The following is a 17,699-nucleotide window of genomic DNA, read 5'->3' as shown; positions in this document are numbered from 1 at the left end:
CATGAGAGACCACAGATGCTGAAATCTGGAGCAACAAAGAGTCTGCTGGAGGAACTCAGCGGGTTGAGCAGCATCTGTGGGAGGAATGCAGGGTTTCGACCCGAAACGTCAACAATTTCTTTCCTCCCACAGATGCCGCTCGACCCGCTGAGTTCCTCCAGCAGGCTGTTTGTTGCTACATAACCAAGGTTGCTTCGCAGAGTTAAGGTGCAGGTAAGCCGTAATTAACTTGGATCATGGAACACGTATGAAGGAATGAGATGCCACTGCCTATTCTCGAAACAAAAGCAAGTCCTAAAAACATTGTTTAACCACATCAGGTAAATCCAAATCAATGCTGGGTAGAAGGAAGCTCTGTACCATTTATCAGAGCCAGTCAGGACCACCAGAGAGGGGACTACAATGCAGCTTGGGCATTACATCCTCGTTCAGTTCTCCCCCGAGGATCTTGTCTGGACTCTTCAAAGAGCAGATGGCTCGACGGAAGTTTCTGCAGACTGATAGTGCCCCTCAAGGAGGTAGCACCCTCACCACAGAAAGAGACATGAAAGTGCAATAATTAAGATTTTCACTACAGCTGAAACCAGCCCATTCCAATTTCGAGCTTAATTTAATTTTAAAGCCGCTATGCATCAAGATATTCGCACCTGTTTCAATGAGAGATGTCAAGCAATTATTTTGTACCCTGATTTGCAATTTTATCTCTGAGACAAATTACAAGCTTTGCATTTTCTTCCAATGTCCCCTGCGCCATCAGATTTCTGAACAGTCCATGAAACCATGAACACTACCTCATTAGTCTGTTTTTTTTGTAATTTATAGAAATTTTATCTTTGCACTGCACTGCTGCCGCAAAGCAACAAACTTCATGTCATGCGACTCGTTGCAAGCTGCTCTCTACAGATCTACTCATTACCCTTACTATAATCGTTCTACACTTTTAAATTTACACTTTACTCTGTACTATTATTGTTTCTACCTGTACTACATCAATGCACTCTGTACTAACCCAATGTAACTGCACTGTGTCATGAATTGACCTGTACGATCGGTACGCAAGACAAGTTTTGCACTGTACCTCGGTACAAGTGACAATAATAAACCAATACCAGTACCAATGTAAGTCAGTGATAATAAATCTGATTCTGATATTTGCTTGTACTTCTCAAACTGCCCAGTCTCTGTACCCTTCCATATGTAAAAAGCACTTGACCCAGAAAGCCTTGGCTGGAACCAGTAGCTGCTGGAACAGAACATTGCCACTTCTCTTCCACCTCCCCTTTCAGTTTTTGTAATAAAGCACAAAACCGGTTTTGCAATAAATAAAGTCATTTAGAGAGACTGTGGTTAACAAAGAGAATGCACCAGGAGGTTCAGGAGATTTTCATCAGTTTCACAACACAAAAGAGAAGTCGGGGCAGTTGATCTGGGATGGGGAGGGGGTGTAGCGAACAAAAGAGGAAAGATGTAAAATGTTCAATTCGCGCACATTATCATTTTTAGCAATGCACATTTCCAAAGAGGAGGAATAGGGCACTCTATTTGTGAAAACCAAATTGCAAGCCAAATACTCAAAGCTTAAATTCACCCCATATATGCCAGCGGCTGGTGACTATGGCACCCGTTGCAGTTCACAATGCAAAATTGATGGATTCTTTTCCATTTTCATTGAATCACACGCATTAAGGTTGCATTCATTTACTTCGGACACCGAGACCCCCATTTTCCGTGGAGAGATGACATTTAAAATTTGAGTTGAGCAACGAATGGGGAATGCCAACTTCCTCTGGCTCGGGAAGCATCAGCTTCCAGCTGTCAGTAGATTGAGGGAATGCCTTGCAGACAAGGCTGCTGGGAGCATGAAACACTTTGATATGGGTGTTTTGGAAGCAGAAGTGTGCATCCTTTAGCAGAGTAAACACGTGAAGCAACAGAACACACAGGACTACGGGGGTCGAGTGTGGCAGTGGGTTTAAGTCTCAAATTTCACTGCCAAAGGATGGATCAGGTGATGCAGTCATCTATATTTCTAATTTTAGAAGTGTGTAAGGTTCTTTAGATCACTCTAAAACAATACTGCCATTCTGTGTTGTGATAATGACTGAAAGGTCCATGAACACTACCTCGTTTCTCCTTTGTACGTTGCACTATTTATTTGTTTTTGTAATTTATAGTAATTTTATGTCTTGTACATAAGTCAGTGATAATAAATCTGATTCCTACAAGGCTTTAGAATCCTGCTAAAGATTGATCATGTCATCAAATAGAAAATGTGCGGTTTAAATGCACACAAAAATATTTTCTTGGAGTGGTGTGAACCTTAAAAAAAGATCTTTATACTTTACGTCAGTATTCACCACGGAAAAAGATCTGGGTGATTGTCGTGGGGACTTGCAGTGGCCTGAAAAGCTCGAGCATGTAGATATTAGAAAAGAGGTGGTGCTGAAACTTTTGGAAAGCATCAAGTTAGATAAGTCGCCGGGACCGGATGAGGTGTACCCCAGATTGCTGTGGGAGGCGAGGAAGGAGATTGCGGAACCTCTGACGACGATCTTTGTGTCGTCCATGGAGACGGGAGAGGTTCCGGAAGATTGGAGGGTTGCGGATGTTGTTCCTTTATTCAAGAAGGGGAGTAGGGATAGCCCAGGAAATTATAAGCCGGTGAGTCTTACCTCAGTGGTTGGTAAGCTGATGGAGAAGATCCTGAGAGGCAGGATTTATGAACATTTGGAGAGGTATAATATGATTAGGAATAGTCAGCATGGCTTTGTTAAGGGCAGGTCCTGCCTTACGAGCCTGATTGAATTTTTTGAGGATGTGACTAAGCACATCGATGCAGTAGATGTAATGCATATGGATTTCAGCAAGGCATTTGTTAAGGTAACCCATGCAAGGCTTATGGAGAAGGTGAGGAGACTTGGGATCCAAGGGGACATTGCAGTGTGGATCCAGAATTGGCTGGCCCACAGAAGGCAAAGAGTGGTTGTTGAGGGGTCGTATTCTGAGTGGAGGTCAGTGACCAGTGGTGTTCCTCAAGGATCTGTACTGGGACCCTTACTATTTGTGATTTTTATAAATGACCTGGATGGGGAAGCAGAAGGGTGGGTTAGTACGTTTGCAGATGACAGGAAGGTTGGGGGTGTTGTGGATAGTTTGGTGGGCTGTTAGAGGTTACAGAGGGACATAGATAGGATGCAGAGTTGGGCTGAGAAGTGGCAGAAGCAGTTCAACCCAGATAAGTGTGAAGTGGTTCATTTTGGTAGGTCAAATATGTTGGCAGAATATAGTCTTAATGGTAGGACTCTTGGCAGTGTGGAGGATCAGTGGGATCTTGGGGTCCGAGTCCATAGGACGCTCAAAGTGGCAGCGCAGGTTGACTCTGTGGTTAAGAAGGCACATGGTGTATTGTCCTTCATCAATCGGGGAATTGAATTTAGGAGCCATGAGGTATTGTTGCAGCTATATAGGTCCCTGGTCAGACCCCACTTGGAGTACTGTGCTCAGTTCTGGTCACCTCACTATAGGAAAGATGTGGAAGCCACAGAGAGGGTGCAGAGGAGATTTACAAGGATCCTGCCTGGGATGCAGAGCATGACTTATGAAAGCAGGTTGAGGGAACTCGGCCTTTTCTCCCTGGAGAGACGGAGGATGAGGGGGGACCTGATAGAGGTGTATAAGATGATGAGAGGTATTGATAGGGTAGATAGTCAGAGGCTTTTCCCCAGGGCTGAATTGGTGGCCACAAGAGGACATAGGTTTAAGTTGCTAGGGAGTAGATATAGAGGAGACGTCGGGGTAAGTTTTTTTTACTCAGAGAGTGGTGAGTACATGGAATGGGCTGCCAAAAATGGTGGTGGAGGCTGATACAATAAGGTCTTTCAAGAGACTGTTAGATCGGTATATGGAGCTGAGTAAAATAGAGGGCTATGGGTAAGCCTAGTAATTTCTAGGGTAGGGACATGTTCAGCACAGCTTTGTGAGCCGAAGGGCCTGAATTGTGCTATAATTGTTCTATGTTCTATGTTCTATCTACAGTTCTTATGCATCCCTGGGTTTCCATTGTTCTACAATTGACATCTTGTCTTCAGTAACCTAGAGTCCAAGTTCCCGGATTCCCTCCTAACCTTTGCATTGTGCTCTCCTTCAAAACCTACCCATTTGACTGAGCATTTGGTCACCTGTCTGAATTAGTCCTTGCAGTTCAGTGTTACAGTCTGTCTGACTGCGCTCCTGTGAAACACCAGGCAAGAAGCTGGAGGAACTCAGTGGGTCAGGTTGATCCAAGAACTGAATGATTGAAGGGAAGTAGCTGTTCTTGAACATGGTGGTGTGGGACTTCAGGCCTCTATTTTGCGTCAAGACCCTTAATCTGGACTGGATGAATCCAGACGAACAGTCTCGACCCGAAACGTTGACTGTCCATTTCTCTCCACAGGTGCTGCCTGACCCACTGAGTTCCTATAGCTTCTTGGAGACACAAGAGACCGCAGATGCTGGAATCTAGAGCTACACACAAGATGCTGGAGGAATTCAGCGGGCCAGGCAGCATCTACGGGGGAGGAACTGACAGTCAATAGTTCGGGTCGAGACCCTCCCTCCGACATCTTATGTGTTCCTCCAGCTTCTTGTTTGTTGCTCCAGATTCCTGCATCTGCAGTCTCTTGTGTCTCCTGTGAAACACCGTGGGGATATTCTGTTGCATTGAAAAAGATGCGGCATAAACACAAAGTGTCATTCAGTTAAAACTGACAGCCACAGGAACGAAGCAATACTGCTCGTCCCTGGTCCACAACCCAAGCACACCACTTTAGTTTAATTGTTTTGTTCCAAAACAGACATGTTCAGTAGCTATTGAATTTTGACCTGGAGGCGATTCTAACAAATACTTGCTTCGAGGAATTCTGCATGGTACATATAACAGCTCACAAAGGCTTTCAGTCAAAGTTATCAAACAAAGTTTAACTGCAATACAATACTTGCAGTCACCATACAACAAATACATACACCGGAAGAACAGGAGAGACGAATGTCTTTAGAGATTTTGCACGAGCAACCCAACAGTGTAATAGCGTGGGCATAGTTTCCAACACTGTAATGCACGTAGCTGTAGAGAGCGGTGGACTCAGCCCAATACATCACGGGCACATCCCTCCCCACCATCGGGAGTATCTACAGGAGGCGCTGCCTTAAGAAGGCAACGTCCACCATCAAAGATCCCCCACCATCCGGACCATGCCACCTTCTCACAGTTACCATTGGGCAGGAGGTACAGAAGTCCCACACCATCAGGTTCAGGAACAGCTACTTCCCTTCAGCCATTCGGTTCTTGAATCGACCTGCACAACCCTAATCACTACCTCAGTACAGCAACATTGGGACCACCTTGCACCACAATGGACTTTTTTTTTGGTTCTAGTTGTGTTCTTTCTTGTATAATTTATGTTTTTCTTGTGAACGTTGTGTATCTGATGCAATGTGCCTGAGATGCTGCTGAAAGTAAGCTTTTAATTGCACCTGTGCATACATGGACTGGTGCATGTGACCATAAACTTGACTTTGACCCCTTACCCAGACTGACCAGGCCACACTGAAATGAAATCAACTTAATCAAGCTTCCTGTAATCTCAAACCATTTGATAAAGATTCTTTTCCACAGTCTCAAACCTATTTGAATCTCCCAACTACCACCACTCTTTACAGATACTGTTCTTAACATCTATTCATTAATCATCAATGTTCCATATACTGGATACTCCTTCAAGTGCCCCTATTAAAATGAAAAGGCCTTCTGTCTTACTCTGTCCCACTTTCTTCTCCAATCTTTAGGATTCCAAGTTCCAGACTTGCTAGAACCTAACGGCTGTTGTCTGGATATTTTCCCCCACAGTGTTTGGCCATCTTCATCTAGCCCTGAACAAAGGCCGTGTCGAGATATGGTGCTTGGAAGGTCTGAATTGCAAAGCCCAGCATAAACATCTTCATCAGCTGCACAACTTTCTCTGCTCTTGAGTACCGACCTCAGGGTTCTGAAAGTCTACTGGTTTACAGGAGCAGAGGGATATGGGCCCAATGCAGGCAAGTGGGATTAGCTAGGGCAGGCATCGTGGTCTGCATGGACGGGTTAGGCCGAAGGGCCTGTTTCTGTGCTGTACAACTCTACGACCTTTTGCATGAGGACGACTTTTCAGCTCGCATCCTTTAAGAACCACAGCCGTTTGCTATCTGAAACTCGCTGCCAGAGGAGGTCGTGGAATCAGATCCAGTCACCACGTTTAAGAGATATTTAGACAGACACTTAAATAGGTATAGGATACCGGCCTAAGGTACAATAACAACAATTAAAAGACACTTGGACGGGTACATGGATGGGAAAGGTTTAGAGGGATATGGGCTAAATGCGGGCAAATGGGACTAGCTTAGATGGGGGTCTTGGTAGGCATGGACCGGTTGGGCTGAAGGACCCGTTTCCATGCTGTACAACTCTACAACTCTGAATTCTCTAAGCATGCATTTGGAATTACCAGCACTTTCTTCATAGATGTTTGGTGTGCCAGTCTCAGCCAAGTGTCCCTGAGAAGCAACTTAAGCTGTTGCTTAAGACACCCTACGTGATGATCCTCTCCCAGCTCTGAACCTACGGCCACCCATGAAACATTGCTTCAGGTTGACTCTGTCTACCAAGCCCCTCGTAATCATCGGGAACCCACGTCTCAGAGGTAGGTTTAATAAACTGCAGTAAAATCCCAATAATCTGGTAACCTTTGGTAGTACAGGACTAGCAGATTTTCCAGACTATTGGACGTCATTCCTATTAATACCCAAGCATGTTTTTATTTCACTTTATTTTAAACATGTTACACAGCGGTGCAATACACTTTTCAGTGAACCCGATGAGCTTAAAGGCAGCAGGAAATATACAAGAACTCTGGGCCCCAACTCCGGTAACAGACTTACCCACGCTCCTGACCCTGACCGCACACCCTACTTGTCCTCTGGAATGCCCAGCTCAGATTCTGGACTAATGAGCGAGCCAGATGCTGAACCGTCAGGATTTCCAAGCAATCAGATGCTGTATTATTGCCCTTACTTCTGGCAGTTTGCTAGAGACCCTTGTGTTATGGGGCGGGGATGGATACTGTGGATATGCGTGCGCGCACACGCGCGCGCGCACACACACACACACACACACACACGGGACAGCTGCCACAAGCTCAAGTTGCTGCATTTTTGTTTAACTTTATACGCCTGTCAATTTACTCAACAATGCTGTGATATATAACCCAAGGTGATCACCTTGAAGTGGTTGGTATTGCTTCAATGCTTTTATAGAAAATTAATCACAGAAACTAGAAATTCCTACAGGTCACAAGATCACAACACAAAGGAGCAGAAGTAGGCTATTTGGCCGATCGAGTCTGCTCCGCCACTTCACCATGAGCTAAACTATTCTCCCATCTAGCCCCAATTCCCAGCCTTTTCCCCATATCCCTTGATACCCTGACTAATTAGATACCTATCAATCTCCTCCTTAAACTCCCCCAATGATCGGGCCTCCACAGCTGTACGTGGCAACAAATTCCACAAATCCATGACCCTCTGGCTAAAGAAATTTCTCCTCATCTCTATTTTAAACGGGTACCCTCTAATTCTAAGACTTGTGCCCTCTTGTCCTAGACTCACCCACCAAGGGAAACAACTTAGCCACATCTACTCTGTCCAATCCTTTCAACATTCGAAATGTTTCTAGGAGGTCCCCTCTCATTCTTCTATACTCCAATGAATACACTCCAAGAGCCGACAATCGCTCATCGTATGTCAGCCCTTGCATTCCGGGAATCATCCTCGTAAATCTTCTCTGAACCCTTTCCAACATCAGCACATCCTTCCCAAGATAAGGGACCCAAAACTGCACACAGTGTTCCAAATGAGGTCTCACCAGTGCCCCGTAGAGCCTCATCAACACATCCTTACTTTTATATGCTATTCCTCTTGAAATGAATGCCAACATAGCATTCGCTTTCCTTACTGCCGATCCGACCTGGTGATTAACCTTTAGGGTATCCTGCACGAGGACCCCCAAGTCCCTTTATACTTCCGAATTTTGAATTTTCTCCCCTTCTAGACAATAATCTGCCCGTTTATTTCTTCTTCCAAAGTGTACAACTGCACATTTCTCAACATTGTATCTCATCTGCCATTTCTTTGCCCACTCTCCTAAACTGTCCAAGTCTCTCTGCAACCTTTCTGCTTCTTCAACACCACCTGCTCCTCCACCTATCTTGGTGTCATCTGCAAACTTAGGCACAAAACCATTTATTCCATAATCTGGGTCACCAACTAAATCAACTAACAACACTTCAATTTCTGAAGCATGGAACAAATACAGCTTCAGAAAACTGGTCAGCACAATGGCGCATCTAGTCTAGCTGCTGCCTCGCGGCGCCAGAGACCGGGGTTCAATCCCGGCCTCGGATCTTGTCTGTGTGGAGTCTGCACGTTCTCCCTGTGACCGCTAGTTTTCCCTCGGGTGCTTCAGTTTCCTCACACATCCCAAAGAGATGTGCCGGCCGGTAGGTTGATGGGGTTATTGTAAATTGGCCCGCCTCCCCGGTGTGTAGGCGACGGCCAGGATCTGGGTGAGTTGCCGAGAATGTGGAGAAAATAAAAAAATGGGATGGATTTATGGGTGGTTGATGGTCAGAGGGAACTCCATGGGCTCGTGGGCCTGTTCACGTGCTGTATCTCTCTACGACTCTACGACCTATTAATAAAAAGTGCAACATTGAACATCACAAATCATGTCTTGTTGGTAGCGATCGGCATTAGAACAGTGGTTCACTCCGTGGACGCAGGAGGAGAAATGAGTCAATGATTTTCATGAGAGCTTGGTAAGAGCGAGAGAAAACAAAAGGCTCCCCCAAACGATGCCACTTACAGCACTCTATCACCACATGACACCCCTCATCCCCACAAGCATCCCCCCCCCACCGCCCCACCACACGTCAGCTAAGCACGCCGCAAGCAAGGAAAGTTCTCACAGGTTGGCACAACAACACTAGATTTCCTTGGGTCATGGAATAAATAACATCGAGGTTATAATGTTCTTTTCAAGCTGATTGTCAGACTTTGAGCATTTGTGGAAACTTTTCCCTAAGCAGTCACTGGACAACAAAAGGCCAGCACTTACTGCCAAGCGCTGATCAATTTTTGAGGAGGTGCCGGTGAGCTGCCCACTCGGCAGCCAATTGCTGGCTTAATTTAGACTCAACCACCCTGCTCTGTGACTGGAGTCACATAGAGGCCAGGGTGGGTAAGGATGGCAGACCTCCTTCCCTGAAGGACATTGGTGGACTAGATGAACTTTACAACAATCCGAGAGTTTTACGGTCACTCCTGCCAATAATAGATTTCTTTGCAGTTTAACTAGCTTGAGTGTCATTAACTAGTTTGAGTTAACCACTTGTCATGGTATGATTAGAGCTCATGCCTCTTATATCAATGGACCAGGCTTCCAGATTGCTGACCTACATCTATTTATTCAAGACTCACTGCACTTGCCAACGGCAGATCAAGGACGACATCAGGCCTGCTGTGATGCCTTCTATAGTCAAACATCCTGCCATCATTCAGTGTCCGGGCTCTGGCACTTTGGCAGGTACAACTGATTGGGAACCGAGAGCTGACCCATTGATCAATCAGGGCAGGGTCCTGGTTCAACGTTTCAGTGGGAAGAATCAACACAGTACTCCCTCAATCCAGCCATGTAAAAATTATTATTTCTACAACAGTTTACTATACTCTGCTCTCCAACCCCCACCCAGCAGCTTTTTTTCCTCATTAACCTTAAAGCTAAACACACTTCTTCAATGCAACTAATCCTAAACTATTGAAATAAGAAGACCATCCAACCCTCAAAAGAGAGATACATAGATTATAACAGTGACTCAGAGAAGCTACCTAAAACAATTTTTGACACTGGTTAATTTTTATAGCAGTGCAAGAAATGAGATGTTTTTGAATCAGTCTTCTGTGGTTGGCGATTGACACTGGAGCTAGACAAAGGCTGTGGGGAAACACTGTGGTATGACTGAGACCTTCAACTAGTCCGTGTTGAAATTTAGCAAATCAAAAAGTCAAGGTTTTCGCAACAGAAATGCATGAAATCTGGTTGCCTTTATTTTGAGCTCATAATTTTACCTCAATGTTTTCCCAAAGTTAAACTAGACCTCTAGATTTGGTGTGAGTTTATTAACTTATTGTTTACCGAGATCCATGTTATTGTGAATGCCCCAATTCATCTATCCATATCTATCAAGTTTTTGTTTGCAGTTCCCACCAACCAATCCTCATCCAAGCAGCAGATACTCACGGAGACACGAGATTCGACAGATGCTGGAATCTGGAGCAACACACATAAAATGCTGGAGGAGCTCAGCAAATCGGGCAGCATTCTGGCTTCCGCCCTCTTCTGTTCCAATCCTGATGAAAGGTCTCAACCCGAAATGTTGACTGTTTATTTCCCTCCCTAGATGCTGCCTGATCTGCTGAGTTCCTTCAGCATTTTGTGCGTGTTACAACAGATACTCACTCAGCTTTGGAGAAACAAGCCCTAGGTCGACATATGCAAGTGTCACTCTCCTTCCCTTATGACATGGAGGTCTCACTAACAATATGGGCTTCAGGTCAATGAAACAGAACCTAGAGCTGTTTCTCCCTAAAAGCAACAGGAACTCATCTAGAGTTCTTCTTTCCTAACTTGACAACAGGAGGCCCAAATGTACCTCATCTCGAGCCATCTTAGATGACCCTCAGTGAAACAGGTTAGGCGCCGGTAATCGTCAACGTTAATTACAAAACCTTTTCAAACTCTTCTGTTCTTGATTAATGCCCATTCTTGTCATGGCCTGCTTACGTTCTGGTCCAGTAGCAATGGATGGGAAAGCAGTTGGTTAACACTTAACCAATGAAACAAATACCATCCCTGCTGGATCCCAGAGAGATCTCTCTGCACACCTCCAATTTGCACCATGTCCTCTCCATTTCCAACGCTACCATTTGCAGCCGTTCCTTCGGTTACCCAGACCCCAAGCTTGGGACTTCTCTCCCTAAACCCCCTCCACCCCTCTCTCCTTGAAATCTATCTCCCCAGTGGAACCTCTGGTCACTTGTCCTGGTAACACCATGCCACACACAAGGAGCTATTCTCTAATGTTCCTGTTTTACCATCTTAAAAGCTCTACAAACAAAAAGGGGGGTGCGTGGGGTGGTGAAGAAAGAAAGATGCGCCATTACTTTTCTTGGGAATCATATTTAAAAAATGTTTTGCACTTTATCCTTCCATTCCACACAAATGTAATACTGAAAACTGATCAAAATGGCAGATTAGTCAATTTTGAAACCGCCAAGCTTGCCTTTAGTTGTAACAAACAGCGAACACAGAGTCAAACATACTCACTTAATTTTAAAAATATGCCTGCACTCAGTCATCCAATATAAGTCATGGGCTTGAGATGACTCAGTGGCTTTGGAGGAACTGAGGAACCCCTGAATCCTTAGTGCATTTCACCAGACTTAAGCAAGCCAGCACCCTTACAAACCAGAAAATCTTCAAACTATTAACTTAGAGAGTCCGAAGTCCACCTCCCATCCCAACAGACGTCAGTGGGAAGAATGGAGCCACTATCCAGACATAATGATCAACTTTTCTCTATTATACGAGGTGAAGTGACTCCCACCCCATCAAGGTGGAGTGGGTGTGTGGGGGAGGGGGGGGGGGAGACTCAATTAGGACTCTCATTTCCAAAAGACACAGGCAGACACCGCAAAGATTACCGAGTGGGATTAAAAACGGAATTTTTGCTTTAAACAAAAGCAATGGCTGTTGCCTGAGCAATCCTGCCTATCGATGTGGTCCAGGTCCCTACTTTGACTGGCCCAGATCAAACAACTTTAATCTGGAATAGTCAAGATGGCAATGCCCCAAATTCCAATTTTTTTACAGAACAAGAGAAGGGTCCAGCACAGGGCACTTTTATAGTTTTACTGCAGACGCTTCTAGTGCTTCACAGAAGTCCTTGGCAGCTAAACAAGGAAAGGAAGCAAATCCACTCATTTCCAAGGCTAGCTCAGACACAGAACACACAAGCCGAAGAGCCTTTTCTCGAAAAAAAAATACAAGGTCTTACAGCATTTATTTGCTCTGGCACAACCGAAAGAAACATCCAAGATTGCAGACAGGTTATCCGTGCGACGCACAATGCCACACACCTTCCAAGATGGCTCTGCAACTACGGACCCACCGTCTGTCCCAGAAGCTGGTAGTTAAATGCTTCTTCCTTACCAACACTTCATTCGAAAGGCAGGCTTGCCCTGTGTTTCAAACATGCACTGACAGCAACTGAAATTACTGGCATCTTTTCTTACCTTCCTGTTTAGGTAGAATGGACTTCAAGCTCTGAAAGATCTACGAATCAAACTATTTGTTTTAATTCCCCTCTCTCTCTCTCTCTTTCGACTCTGTCCTGGCAATTCTCTGAGTAATTTGACTAGACCAGCTCTCCACCTCTGAAAGTATGACTGCTACACCCACGCCCCAGGGTCGCGTCCCATACAGCTTAGAGAAGTGCTTTTAACCCTCTCTGGGCTCCATATGGGTAACCAGGGCAGCATTTCCTTCTTTGGTGAAACATTAAAAATATTTTTTTCCCTCTAATTCGGAAGAGTTGGGTTGCTACAGCAGACAGTTGCTACTTGCAGCTCGGCTCCCGCCTACTCAATGACCTATTTATATCCAAACTTTTAATAGAGGTTCTGATACCATTTATGACAAGGAAGTTATAGCTGAAATTGCGGACACTGTAATTGCAGAAGTTGAAACTGATAAACTATTGGCCCAACCCATTCCAAGGATATGGAAGTTTGAGGCTTTAGAGTATCTGACTACAAATCACAAGTCAGTTTCAAGTCGAAGTTTTGTATTGTCATGATGACAAACACGACAGGCACAAAGCCCCCGAGAGACGCAAACTTCACCGACAACTTCTGCCACCTCCCTCAAGCCTCCTCTCTGACGCATCCACTCCCTTGTGATCACCCTTTCACAAACTAGACATAGCTACTTGACCACATAGTGCACCCTGCAGGGGTGTGGAGAAAAGTACCCTTATATATACAAGCAGGTGTCTTTCACAGTTCCACATCACCTCTCAGGCAATGAAGAGGTATTTTAGAATGGTGGCCACATTGGTCAGCGTGCATGCAGCAAGCTCCCACAAAGAGCAACAGTGGGAAAACAGCATAAAGAGTGTTAATAGAGGGTTAATATTTGCAGATGCAAAGATAGTAGAGGAACATACTTGCTTCTTTAGTTAATTAGCAGTTGAGGGTCTACATTAAAAACAAGCAGGATGTATGAGATGCAGAGATGGGGAGGATATCCCACTGAAATGCTCACAGTGGTGAGTAATTAGGACTGAGATTGCACAGAATTCCCGTGTTTATACCAAACGTAGCAGGGACCACCAAGGCCCCCTTGGGAGGAATGTAGAAGTGGAGACAGTCAGTCTATTCCGAGTTCAGTACTCAATCATGGCAGGACAGCACATTCCATCCCCCCCTTGCACAGGACCCCTGGCCTTGGTGGAGTTATTCAGTCACACTTTACAATAGCTTGGGGTGGTCTGTAGGACTTTTTAATGAACAGGCAATCAAGAAGGCAGTGGAAGTAGCATCACGGTTTGTTAGGGCAACTGCTCTGCCTGGGACCACCAGATTCGGCAGAGAGTTGTAGACACAGCTCAGCACATCACAGAAACCACCCTCCCCTCCTTGGTCTACACTTCCCGCTGCCTCAGTAAAGCAGCCAACATAATCAAAGACCTTACATACCTCGGACATTCTCTCTTCTTCCCCCCTCCCATTGGTACAAAAGCCTGAAAGTACGTATCACCAGGCTCAAAGAACAGCTGTTATAAGACTATTGAACGGTCCCCTAGTATAAGATAGACTTGACCTCACAATCTACATTATGGAGTTTCACCTTATTGTATGCCTGCACTGCACTCTCTCCGTAACTGTAACACTTGTACCTTGTACTATCTTGATGCACTGCTGTACTGAAATGATTTGTACGGACGGTATGCAAGACAAGTTTTTCACTGTACCTCGGTACATGTGACAATAATAAACCAATTTACCAGAGGACAACAGGAGAGTATTGATGTTACGTAGCTGTTCAAACCAGTCTTCAACTGGACTGATCAAAAGGGTGAGTGAAGAAGGCAAATTCTTCTGAACAGAGACTGAAGGGGTTAATGGAGCACTAATCAAAGATTGGTCAAGAAAGCGCAAAAACAAATGAGCCACCGATGATGTTCGACCTTTAGGCCAGGCAGAGGACAGGATACAGGAGAATAAAATACTCATTTGTAAACCTGTTTACAAAGCAACAAGGAGCAATTGACAAGGTGGAGAACCTCTTAACCTCTCAGAAGGCAATATATGTGAATGAGCAGTAACAAATATATCAAAGGCCAACTGTCTGCCCCATATGGGATGTAACAGCCCTACGTTCTGCATAAAAGTCATGGCTCTTATAACTCAGTGGGAAGAAAGTCTCTGAGCTGTTTGCCCGCAGGCGGGCTTGCATCTTGAGACCGGACTGCTTGGTGTTGACTCTGTTTTTTAACACTGTCTGCCGAGTTCAACACGGACATCCCAGCTCTTATTTGAACATCGGTTGGACTGTTTGACATCCACTTGAGAGCGCGGACAGGGTGCCTGTTCACATCTCATCTCAAAGGCAACTGTACTGGAACCAGGAGTGTTGGGCTGGATTTTGCTGTCGGTCTCTAGAGAGGGAATCAAGCTTCCTACCTCGCGACTCGGAGGCAAGAGTGAAGTGCACTGAGCTATGGTTGATGCTAGACCTGTGCAGCACTACAGAATATCCTCCAATCCGTGCAATAAAAAATGAGGACTGGCTTAAATGGAAGATAACAGTGTAAAGGTTCCGTTGCAAACAGCCTCAAGAGTCTATCGGAAAACAGGCGCAGTGCCCCAACTGTATTACCAGGTTAAAAGTCAGCCAGTTCCAGTTATGGACAAAATATCATAAAAACAGCTCTTGTTTTATAATAATTGCCTCTGAACTTTAAACCATAGGGGCACGTCGTGGGTTCAATAGAACAAAACGTGCTTTGTGTGTGAAATGCGGAGTCTGGGGGAGGGGGGGAGGAGCAATCCGGGGCACATGACAACAGGTTGAGTGAACTCGGCCTTTTCTCCTTGGAGCGACGGAGGATGAGGGGGGACCTGATAGAGGTGTATAAGATGATGAGCGGCATTGATCGGGTGGGTAGTCAGAGGCTTTTTCCCCAGGGCTGAAATGGTTGCCACAAGAGGACACAGGTTTAAGGTGCTGGGGAGTAGGTACAGAGGAGATGTCAGGGGTAAGTTTTTTACTCAGAGAGTGGTGAGTGTGTGGAATGGGCTGCCGGCAACGGTGGTGGAGGCGGATACAATAGGGTCTTTTAAGAGACTTTTGGATAGGTATATGGAGCTTAGAAAAATAGAGGGCTATGGGTAAGCCTAGTAATTTCTAAGGGAGGGACATGTTCGGCACAGCTTTGTGGGCCGAAGGGCCTGTATGTGCTGTAGGTTTTCTATGTTCTATGTTCTATTTGGCTTCTGAATAGTCTTGGCTTCTGAATAGTCAGGACAAGGGTGTGAACAGGAGCGCGATCCACATGAACAAACAGCATCGGTGCGGACCACCGGTAAGGCAGCACGAGTCTGTGACTGCCGGGTTGCACTGGAGCGACAGCCGGGGTGGTGCAACACTGCAGCATCTTCATCTGTGCCAGACTAGCTGCTTGGAAAGGCTGCGATTTTCCAGGCAAATGAGAACGTCAGAAAACATGGAAAACACAGGAAGCAGGCAGCCATCCAAGACAGAACTCTGGATTCATGCTCCCATATATGCAGCTGCACAAAATCTGGAAAAAACCAACGCTTGCATGGGGAAAAATGAACTCAACCATGGGATCAAATCCCAAAAACACTTTTGGAGATCCTGGAATACCCCAAACCAGACTGCTTCGATCATCTTGTGATGCACAGGTAACTCAACAAGAGAGATTTTCGCCCTTTGTATCGTGTGTGGTTCTGGTCACCCGGCTACAGGAAGGACGTAGCTGGAGAGGGTGCAGGAAAGATTCACGAGGGTGTTGCCAGGACTGGAGGCTTGAGTTCTAAGGAGAGGCTGGATAGGCTGGGACTGTTTTCCCCCCTGGACTGTAGGAGGTTGAGGGGTGACCTTATAGAGATATACAAAATCATGAGGGCAATAGATAAGGCAGAGTCTTTCCCCAGGATAGTGGAGACTAAACCTAGACGGCACAGATTTAAGGTGAGAGGGGAAAGATTTAAAAGGGACCTGAGGGGCAACTTTTTCCACAGAGAAGGTGGTGGGTATGTGGAACGAGTTGCCAGAGGAATCTGTAGACACGGGTACAACTACAATGTTTAAAAGACACTTGAACAGATACAGGAATACTAAAAAGGCCTAGAGGGACATGGGCCAAACACAAGCAAATGGAACTAGGTCAGATAGACATCTTGGTCAGCATGGACCAGATGGACCGAAGGGCCTGTTTCCTTGCTGTATAACTCAATGACTCTAAGTGTGAGTTGGGGTGTTTGAACAAACTTGCTTGGCTTACAGACCCCGATAATTCAACACCTGATACTTGGTCTCCGTACTCTGATGCTCCCTGGAGGTGGGAGGACAAAGAAACTGTGGTCCTTCAGCCTACTAGAGGGAAGCTTGCAAATAAACCAAGGCCACTGGTAAACTGTCCTCTTCATTTCAGCTGCAGCAGTTTGACACTGGATACCGACACTGGAATAATAATTACACTTGGAAAAAATATTCCCTTGACCATGAAGTCCTTCAGATACCCTAAAGTTATCAAAAGATGCTTTACAAATTCAAGTTTGTCCCTTCTTTCTATAGGAGGATTATGCACGCAGCTGAACTCCAAGTTCTTTTTGCAACGGCAATAAAATTGGTTCTGCAAACGGTTAACGCCACTGATCGGTGAACGAGACTTCCTCATTTTAAAGGAGTACTGTAATATGCTGCATCATGCAACGACATAGCATAACTCACGAAAGAGAGGCACTTAAAAGAAGGTTTCCATACAAGTTCGGGCAACTAACCTTTTCAGCCTCCTCCATAGGGGGATTTTTAAAAATTTTTTTTTTTTGCTTGACTATTGAAATGAAGGGGGAAAAAAAAGACACACACATCCCCTTCTGTGTAACGATAATGCCCAACCCTTTACAAGAAAGCAATGTGCTTGGAGTCAGACATTGTCAGCTGACATTATACCCAGTAATTATCAAAAGCCAGTGGTTTTACTTCAGATTACACTGGAAACTACTTCGAGGCTTAGTTTGTCCCTGAACAGTCCCAATAGATTGTGGTTGATGAGGCAGCCATTTTAAGTTAACATAATGATTAGCTCTCTAAAACCCTCCTTTCCCCACCCTCCGCTGTTCCACACACACAAACACACACACACACACACACACAAAAACACAGTAAATTCTGCCTTTGAATTACAACCAGATCTAAAAATAACACGGAACGATAGTGTATTTACAGAGTATTTTCGTGTGTCCGTCAGCAAACTCTC

General features: G+C 45.3%; 1 protein-coding gene across 8 annotated transcripts in view; it reads right to left on the bottom strand.

Moving 5' to 3' along the window:
- Positions 1-17,699, bottom strand: part of LOC127587505 (zinc finger and BTB domain-containing protein 7B-like) — a 444,483-nt gene that overhangs the window by 359,289 nt on the left and 67,495 nt on the right. Inside the window, exon 1 of one of the 8 annotated variants that reach the window (XM_052045889.1) lies at positions 12,424-12,730. The exons of the other annotated variants lie outside the window; for them this stretch is intronic. The gene's annotated coding sequence lies outside the window, so the exon portion shown is untranslated. Of the gene's footprint in view, positions 1-12,423; positions 12,731-17,699 lie in introns of those variants that run through there. 8 annotated transcript variants of the gene reach the window in all.

Source organism: Pristis pectinata, chromosome 40 (assembly GCF_009764475.1).
Source record: "Pristis pectinata isolate sPriPec2 chromosome 40, sPriPec2.1.pri, whole genome shotgun sequence".
Lineage (NCBI taxonomy): Eukaryota > Metazoa > Chordata > Chondrichthyes > Rhinopristiformes > Pristidae > Pristis > Pristis pectinata.
This window is presented reverse-complemented; position numbering and strand designations above follow the sequence as displayed.